At 36.8% G+C, this 10,436-nt stretch overlaps 1 pseudogene; it reads left to right on the forward strand.

Moving 5' to 3' along the window:
* LOC131249533 (uncharacterized) overlaps positions 1-10,078 on the forward strand; it is a 34,908-nt pseudogene extending 24,830 nt beyond the window's left edge.
* The last annotated feature ends 358 nt before the right edge of the window (positions 10,079-10,436 follow it).

Consider the following 10,436-nt stretch of genomic DNA (forward strand, 5'->3'; position numbering starts at 1 on the left):
TAAGAAGTAATTACCAACTAAATCTATCTTCATCGGTAAAAGTGTTTTACCCAATGGACATGACACATTGGCACAAATCTGATATAATGTTAGTACTGATGAAATATAGTTTTGTTGGTAAATGTGTTTTTACCGACGGACATCAACTGTCGGCAAAAATCCGATACATTGTTATGACCAACGAAAACCACTTGTCGTCGATAACAGTGTTTTACCTGATAGACTTGATGCGTTGAAAAAAATCTGATAGGCTGTTAATACTGACCAACATCATTATCGTAGGTAAAATTGTTTTTCTCGTTGGACATCAACTGTTGGCATAAAGGTTCCTGCCATGACTGAAAGCATGACAGTTTTGCCAATGAACTAAAACCGTCAGGTAAAGGTTCCTGCCAAAGCATGTCAGTTTTGCCGACGAACTAAAACCGTCAGAAAAAGGTTCCCGCCAGAGCACGTCAGTTCTAACGACGAACTATAACCGTCGGGAAAAGGTTCCCGCCAAGCCCCAAACATTGCCGCCATGACCGAAAGCATCTCAGTTTTACCGACGAACTAGAACCGTCGGGAAAAGGTTCCTGCCAAAGCATGTCAGTTTTGCCAACGAACTAAAACTGTCGGGAAAAGGTTCCCGCCAAGAATCAAAGATTACCACCTTGACCGATCGTATGACAGTTTTTCCGACGCACTAAAATCGTCGGTAAAAGGTTCCCACCATGGAAGCAAAATGTGTTTTCACCGACGATGAATTTCGTAGGTAAAAATAAATAATTAAAATTTTTTCCGACGGCAAATAACCGTCGCTAATTGTTTTTACCACCAACCAGATGGCTTCGGTAATAATCCTCTTTTTTTTTTTTTTTGTGCAGATATATGGTTTTTATATCATATGAGTGGAAAGTTTTTTGTTTTTTATAATTAAAAAGTAATATTTAAGTGATTTGTAATATCACATGAAAAAGAATATTGAGAAGTTTAAAATTTTAACGATATTTAAGAAAATTTTTGAAAATAAAATGATACTTTTGAAGAAAAGAAAATCAACATTTTGAAATTATTGAGAAAAAAATTTAAAATATGAGGAAATATTTTAAATTTTTGAAAATAAAAATTCAGAATTTGTATTTAATTTTTTTTTTAGAAATAATTTATAATAAAAATGTTATTTTGTTAAATGTTTTCAAAAATATACATTTTAAAAAAGAATGTTATTTTTAAATGGAAATTGAAATTTATGTTTGAAAAAAATTACTAAATTATTAGGCACATTCACTAATTGTAGCTTTAACCGTTTTTGGACAATGTAATCAGTCTAGATTGAAGAGTAAATAACTTCAAATGTTTAAATCAAATTTTACTAAAATTGTTGATCGATCTTATATGCCCAATATCTTTTTTATATGTAAACTAATCGGGACGAATAACTAGTGAAATTGAGTATTGATCAGAAATATAGAGTGAATGGACCAGATAGGTAAAATGGGGCAAATATTTTGTTCAAAATTGTGACCCGAGGTTATTGACCTCGTGAGAACCTAAGTGTTGATGTAAGTTTTGTGGGCCCCATCATAATGTGTGTCGAACATCAACACCGTGAATTTAATGTGTCCCCTTCAGGTTATGAGATATGTAAAAAATCATCCATATACGAAACTCAGGTGGGCTATGCCATCTAAAACCATGTGAAGACATTCTAAAAAATATAAAAGAACTTGGTGGGGCCCATGTGAGTTTTGGATGCGGCTGAACCTTGGTCTGACCCCTCATCCAAGTGGGACACATATAATGAGTGGGTTGGATATCTGAATCACATTTAGGCAAACCCAATATATGATTATGAAAGGAAACCCTTCTCCACTCCATTTAGGTGATTTACTAATTACCCTAAGTTAACTTTGTGTGGGTCTACCATTAATTATTTATTTTATCTACTCCGTTCATCCAAGTTAACAAATGATTTGAGGTCTAAAGAATAAAAAGGAATCATGTCCAAAGCTTAAGTGGACCACACTACAAGAAATAGTGTGATTGAACCTCTACCATTGAAAAATTCTTAGAGGCCAAAGAAGTTTTGGATCAAGCCGATGTTTGTGTTTTCTTTCATTCATATCTTTTTGATATTGGATGACAAATAAACATTACTGTGGGCCCAAGGAAGGTATCAACGATGGAAATCATTATTTAACATTGTTTCGTGTGGCATGGTTCACTTGAGTTTTGGATTTACTGAAAATTTGGGATCAACCGACACTGTTCATCCATTTTTTGAGATCATTTTAGAGAATTATCCAAAAAATGAATCATATCCAAAGATTAAATGGACCGCACCATAAATAAGGGGAACAGATTGGCTACTTCTCCTGACACTAGCCAATGGCTAGTGGTTGGGCCCACCATGATGTATGTGTTTAATCCATCCCGTCCATCTATTTTTAAAGATCATCTTACGGCATGAGACCAAAAATGAGGTATAACCCAATCTGAAATGGACCACATTACAGGAAATAGTGTTGAATGAGCATCAACTATTAAAAACATCTCAGGGGCCATAAAAGTTATGAATCGAGATGATTTTTGTTTTCCCCCTTCATCTAGGCCTGTATGACCTAATAAACAGATTGGATGCCCAATAAACAGTACAGTAGACCTTATGAGGATTTTAATGATGGATATCTAATCATTATTGTTTTCATGTGGTGTGGTTCACTTGATATTTTTATACCTGTCATTTTTGGGCCCACCATGATGTATGTTTTATATCCACACCTTCCATCCATTTGGAGAGATCATTTTAGGGCAATATCCAAAGAACGAGTTAAATCCAAAGCTCTAGTGGACCCCAGCACAGAAAATAGTGGGACAGTGACGCCCACCATTAAAAACTTCTAAAGGCAACAAAAGTTTTATATGAAGATGATATTTGTGTTTTCCCATATTTCATGTATTTTTTAACTTTTGAACAAGTTAGATTTCAAATAAATATTATGATGGGCCTTAAGATAGTTTCAATGGTGGAAATCACTATCCTTGATGTTTTTTGTGGTGGGGTCCACTACAGATTTTTATCTACTTCATTCTTTGGCTCATGACTTAAAATGATATCTCAAAATGGATGGACGGTGTGAATATAACAAATATATCATAGTGGGGCCCACAAAACTTGGTGACGTCACTGACCGTAGGGCGTAAAGACGCCCTATGTCAGCAACGGAAACAGATTGGCTGCTCCTCTTGCCACTAGCAATTGGCTGGTGGTTGGTGCTCCGTGGGCCTCACCCAGATTTATGTATTTCATCCATTCCGTCCATCTATTTTTATAAATCATTTTATAGTATGAAAGAAAAAATGAGGTATATCTCAATCTAAGTGGACCACGTTGCAGGAAATAGTGTTGAATGAACGTTTAACATTAAAAATGTTTTGGGGGCCATAAAAGTTTTGGATCAAGCTGATATTTATTGTTTCCCTTCATCTACGTCTGTAAGACCTAATCAATATATTGGATATCAAATAAACAGTGCAGTGGGCGTTAGGAATATTTTAATGGTGGATATCCAATCATTATTTTTTTCCTGTGGTGTGGTCCACTTAAGATTTGTATCCCTATCATTTATTTTATAAGGCCCTAAAATTCTCTGTAAAAATGGATGAACGGAATGGATGAAACGCATACATCATGGTGGGGCCCACAGAGCACCAACCACCAGCCACGAGGCTGGTGTCGGGGGAGTAACCAATCCGTCTTGGACGCGGATTTCCTGCGAAAGCCTTTCGCAGGAAGTTTCGGCGCAAGCGTTCTAGGTGTGGCCGTTGTGATGTTTGTGAAAAATCAAAGCCGTCCATCCATTTTTTGACCTCATTTTAAGGTATTCTACCAAAAATGAGTAGGATCTGAAACTCAAGTGGGCCATAGGAGATGAAACAGTGGGGAAAGGAATGCCTACCGTTGAAACCTTCTTAGGCTCTACCTTGCTGTTTATATGCCATCTAAACCGTTTATAAGGTCATTCTCACTTAGATAAAGTGAAAAAATCAAAAAAATTATATCGTCAGAAACTTTTATGGACATATAAATATTTCAACGGTGGTCACTAAATATCCACTGTTTCCTCTCGTGTGGCCCATTTGAGTTTTTGATCCTCCTCGATTTTGGTCACATGTCATAAAATAAGCTTAAAAAATAGATAGAGGGGTTAGATTTCACACAAACAAATAAGTAGGACCCACACAGATTGTGCAGAACTTCCTGCGAAATCCGTCCGTCTCCGTCAGCGACTCCTCGCATCCTCTCTTCTATATCTCTCGGTCCTATCTCTCTCACACATCCTCTATCTCTCTCTGTCTCTCCTGGCCCTCTCTCTCTCACGCATCCTCTCCCTCCTTTGTCTCTCTGTATCTCTCTTCCTCTCTCTCGGAACTCTCTCGGGCGGACTGTTGCCGAACGCCCTACCCACGCCGTGAGGGGTAGGGATTTGGGGACCGTAAGGTATCTCTCTCTCTCTCTCTCTCTCTCTCAATCTTTCTCAATCTCAATACCGATTTAGGGATTTAGGGATTTGGGGATTTGGGGATTTAGGGATTTAGGGGTTTGGGGATTTGGGGATTCCCGTTCCGAAAATTTGCCCATTTTATGATTCTCATATTTAAGATGGGCTGGAAGATTTTCGGAACTACATTCTCTTCCAACCATTATATTGTTGAAAAGGATAAAAAAGCCTCTGCTCTCCTAATAACTCTTTCCAAACAAAAGAACTGGATTTCTAAGAACTTTTTCAGTACCAAAACATGTAGACAGAATCCCTTTCATTTGGAAATTCTGGACACATATTCATGACTCCTAAGATTCGAGAAATCCATACCTCTTATATTTTAATCGGCGTAGGCATGTCTGATCAAAATGCATAATTCTCTACATGGAAAGTTGGTTGTTTGTTGAAAACTTGGAATGTTTATGTTCATGTGTATGTTTTTAGAGGAATATTAATATGCAGGACACTGCCTATTAATTTTATATTCGGCTCCCTCCTCATAGCAATCAGATCTCTTGTTATTGTAGGCCACCACATGGACAGGCCATATCTCACAAAGCAGGGGGATTGAACTTTGGTTCATTGTATCAGTTGCCTGCAAAAAGAACAGTTAGAGCAACAGTCCAGATTCACCAAGGAAAAAAGAAAAGAAAAGAAAGAGTTGTCCTATCACTGTTTTAACCATAGCTTATCCACTTGGTGGGTCACCAAGATCAATACCCCGAATCAGCATAAACATTTGCCACAGGTGTTGCAAGGAGAGCTGCATTGAACTTTTATTCAGCAATCTGCTTATTAGCATTCCTGTAGTTTTAACAGCTAGATGTGTTCTGGAAGACATAGTATACAATGCTCGGTGCGACAGTGAGTACAATATGCTCAAGTTTTCAGTTTGTACAAGTGGGTCCCAATGGTTCCATGATCCAAACCACTAATATGATTGGACCCGCTTTGGATGATGCAACACAAATAACCCATATGAGTTGGTCCTGTCTGGTTTGTCATCCAGCAAATAGACATTTAAGAAAGAAAAAGAAGCAACATCATATTCAACCAAAGAAAGCCAGATGTTTGGTAGCTAGAAGCATTCAATCTGAGGAATTGTTTGTCTAAACCAAGGCCCATTCTACCATCGACTGAGATCTCGCTGAACATGGGCCCCACTTGTACAAGTTGAAAACCCAAACATGCCATAGAAAGCCTCAGGCCAAGCATTATATATACCTCAGTTTATAAACAAAAAGCCAAAAATAAGCAAACTTAACTACACCTTGTTAATACAGCAAATCCATCTTTGAGTGCCTTTAGATATACAACATCCTTAAAAACATAATGCAGCAGAACTCGAAGTCGACAACAACACTACATTCTTTTTTACTTGCGCATTAATACGTGATTTTGGATTTCTACTCTTACACTATTAGTAGAAAATCCAAAAACAGTTAAATGATATTCATGTGGATTTGAAAGGAAAAATATGTTGTCACATATGCAATTGCACATGATCACATATGCAATTCAATAAAGTTGCTTGTCACAAATAAAAAAATTCTTATTTATTGCAATGTGATTGAACCACATTATCACAGACTACATTTAATGTAGCAATGTTGCCAATGTCGACGATGAAGAATTCAAAGAGCTTCATAGATTTGGAGTAGTTATCCTAAGGAAGACAGTGATCAACCTCATCATGTCTTTCCCTGAGTTAAATTGCAAGAAATAGATTCGGAGTAGATATTTTCTTTTAAGAATCGAATGGCCGTTTTATTTATAGTTTCACTATAGTTGATGGAACCATTGAAATCCTTCCATACTTTTAGAAGCTCTTGAAAATCTTAGATATTCATAATCTTGTTATTCCTTTTCTTTTGTAATTCAATATAGCAGTGTTGTTCGCCTTTTTGTACTTCCCAAGGTTCTGTCTCAGCTTTTCAAAGACTGTTGCTAGTTAATAAATAATTTATTTACTACACATGCATGCGATTCTTTTTTTATCTGATGCTCAATAATTTATCTGAAAACCAACAGTAATTTAATAAAAAGACAGGACTTTTGGAAAGGGGGAAAAAAAAGAAAAAAAAAAATCTTGGTTGTCTTCGAGTCAACCAGCACGCATTCATCTACCAAGCTTCATTCATTCTAGACTAAATTCAAATGAAGGAGAAACAATGGTATTAAATAAACTATGTAGTTAATGCAGAGATCAGTCTTGTATTTGCTTTTTTAAATAGAAATATGATTGCTAGGAGTAGGAAAGAGAATTTGGTTTTAAAGATGTATTTGGGAGGCAGACGGTCATGTGAACAGACTTGCGGCGGGTGACTGGATTAGAGCTAGTCATCTCCGATGCAATGCCTCTGTTGTATCTGAGCCCTTGTCAGCCCTCTCTGTATTTATGTTTCTCTTTCTTTAAAATAAAATCATCACTGATGTTTGGGAGAATGCCCTTTCATCTGCTATTGGAATGCAGGTTGTATAGGCACCTCCTCATTGTAACTTTCTCTGTTTGAGGTCCCACCTCCTCATTGTAAGTGCTAGCAAATTTCTAGATGTAGCAAGTCTTATAGTTCCCCTGAAAACCAAACTTTTGCAGGTTCATCTTTTAGATGTTTTTAAAGAAGTGCCATCTTTGCCTTGAATTTGTTCACTGTTTGTCAACTTTGGGCTGCACTGAGTTTGTTTTCTTCCAAGTTCTTCCAGGCAGTCTCATCTGTCATTATGCATTTTCTAGTGAAACTTTTATGTAATTGTGTTAAAATGCAAACCTTTCTACAATTACGGCCATGCTTTGACAATCTCACCTAAATCTTTCTTTTCTCTATTGAATTTCTTACTTGTTTGTAGGTCCTTATGGTTCATGAAGACATCTCCGATGTATAGCTTGAATTGATTCCCATGTTTTAGGAAATACTTACTCAATGGATTATTCTCCACTTGGTGGGAACAACACCATCTGAGTCACCACTTTTGGAGGATTTTAGCTCTCGCCTTTCGTCATTGCACATTGGTAACTACATGTTATGCTTCTTGTACAGCTGGATCATTTTTCTCTTAGTTCTCAGTTTCCTCATTGCTCCATAACTTAAATCACCTAATAGACAATTTGGAATTACTAGAGCCTGTTGGCTGAGACAATTTATATGCAAGTACCTATTAGCCTTGTTATTTTTTTAGGTTCTTTTTTCAGGTTTGCTTGTTGCATTAATAAAAATTTGATTTGTGGTGTAAATGGACTTTCTTGGATGCTGGGTTCTGCTTTATCAGTTATTTGCTTGAGGAGGAAGATCTCTTTTTCCTTATGAGGTACCATAAGAAACTTCTTTTGCCTTTATACAAAGCACAAAATTTATCCTTCTTGTTGCTGAAGTGGGGGTCAAATTGGGTTGGGTCTGGAACCTTTATTGCAGTACATATGGACAAAACTAGACAAAACTTGGGTTCAACTTCCAAATTTGAAGTGTTGTGGTATATTTCTGCACATGGTATTGTTGAAAAGTTAAGAGAACTTTTAATCATCAGATGTGGCATATTTCTGCATATGGTATTGTCAGATTTCTTAACTCGGCTCCTTGTTGAATCTCGCAAATTTCTGTTACTAAGAATACTATACTCAAAAAGTTGCGCTGGTGTTTTTTTTTATTTTTTATTTTTTATTTTTTTTTATTTTTTACTGGTTGTATTTATTAAATCGGTATGAGATGAGTTCCACTAGTAGGAGCCTCACCTACTTTGAATTGGGTGTGTATGGATGCTATCGAATTTGGTTGCAATTAAATGTATACTAAAGTGGAAATAAGCAAAAGTACCTGGCAATCATATTCGAGGACTTGGCTTCCAGTTGCAACTATGCCACTTTCAAGTCAGATTGGAAAGGAATATGGTTCCAGTTTGAGGTTTACTTCTTCATTACAATCATTAGGGAACACCATTAGCTTAATTGTACATACAAACATGGGTTTTTTTTTTCCTTCTTAAATCTTATTTTCATAAATGTTGTACTTCAATTTTTAAAGACAGTTGGAAACATATTCTCATGTGTCTCTAGTGTTTGTGGTTGATAGAAATTAAATGTAAAAGCTGATTTTTATTTTTCATTATTTGTTTTCCTTTAAGATTTACGTGTCCTTGGAGGGTGTGGAGCAAGAGAAGGTGGAAACTGTTTTCAAGCCTGTTTGTTGATATTAAATTCCATGACGTTCAAGGGAAGAATTACCGTTGTGCCATACTGAAGTTGAACAAGGAGATTGTGCCTGAGCAATGTAAGGTGGTTGTTAAGCCCAACTGAGTCATTGTCACACTGTCTAAAACTTCAAAATGGAATTAGCTTGATTTGCACTTCAAAGAAGATAAGGTAAATGCCAATTTTTCATTTCCTGTGTCTTTGGATGATGAAAGAACATATGCATGGCATGGTAAAAAAAGGCATTGTTATTATTATATGGCAATCCACATTACTGCTATCTAAGGAGTCGGCCTGTCTTTGGATGATGAAAACCAAAATTGATATTGTTTTGTGAATTATAGTTGAATGTATATGTCCACATAGGTACTTGGATACCTTAGAGATTATCATCTTTGAACAGCTCTATACATTCCAACTTGTGTGGTTTTGTCTCGGAAATGGTTATAAGGTTTGTTTTATTATTTTGCAGTTGAAGCCAAATATGGATAAATAAAAGGATCCAATGGTTGGAATTATGGATTTGATGAAGGTAAGTCTTGTATCCATTCTTTTCTTGGGAAATGTCCTATGCCTCAGCCTGAACTAGCAGTTTTTGTTTGAGCCAACATTCTGTGCATATGAGTCCTAGCTTTTGTTGTGCCCCATTGTTGATTGGGTAAATGCTGTGGAAACCACCTCAGGGAGAAGATCCTCGCCATCTATAATTGCTTTCCTACAACTGGATGATTAAAAACCGAAAAGCAGTTATGCTAGCATGAAATGAATTGTCAGGATCATTGAAAAGCAGGCCTCAAGTGTCCAGCGTGCTGACACAACTGAAAATTGCCCTTTTTTTCTATAGGCCGAGCATCATACATTACCTCCTTTTGTCAACCACCATGGATATCAAGGGGTTGCACATTCTGGATTAAGCTGAGAAAATGACCTGTTGCAGAACATGTATGAGGACGGAGTTGATGACATGAAGTGGACGATTGCAAAAGCATGGACAGATGCAAGATCTGGGAAAACAGCTAACCCATTGCAGGGATACCGGTGAAATTCCCTCAGCCTGATGATCAAATGGTAGAAATAGGAGGTTTACCAGTAATGCATCTAGGAGTTTGATTATACTGAATGAGTGGTACACTTGAGAAAGTTACTCTAAGGGTGTCCTCAGATGTTGCTGCTGAAATTTAGCGACCAGACGAATTGCTTTCATTTAAGAAAAAACACCCATTTGAGCGACTAACTCAGATGTTGCTGCTGAAATTTAGCTAGCAGATGAATTGCTTTCATTTGAGAAAAAACTCCCATTTGAGCGACTAACTCATGAGTGGGCTTCATTTAATAAAATAAAATAAAATAAAAAGCTATTCACAAGGTAGTGCATCTGCTGTAGTCCAAAATCCATGTTGGTTAATTCTCTTCAACTATCAATTATTTATTTATTTATTGTACACATTTGGCCTTGCTGATGATAGTACTGGCTTGATTTATAGGTAATGACACGGTGGTCCCCACCTGATGAGTGGCATGGATCTTGTTTGGATGTGTTACGTTTCCATCTCTAATTAGGGTAGCCTCTGCATTGCTTGTCAACCAAATAATCCCGATGCCCCTACTTAGGTGAGCCTTTAATATTGTGGACCCATTAGTGTCGAACTGTCAACTTTCCTCACTGGGAGCAACTGGTTGTAGAATCACTCGAACTTGTATCTATTAAAATCATAAAACGAAATTCG

This window comes from Magnolia sinica, chromosome 6 (genome assembly GCF_029962835.1).
Source record: "Magnolia sinica isolate HGM2019 chromosome 6, MsV1, whole genome shotgun sequence".
Taxonomy (NCBI): Eukaryota; Viridiplantae; Streptophyta; class Magnoliopsida; order Magnoliales; family Magnoliaceae; genus Magnolia; species Magnolia sinica.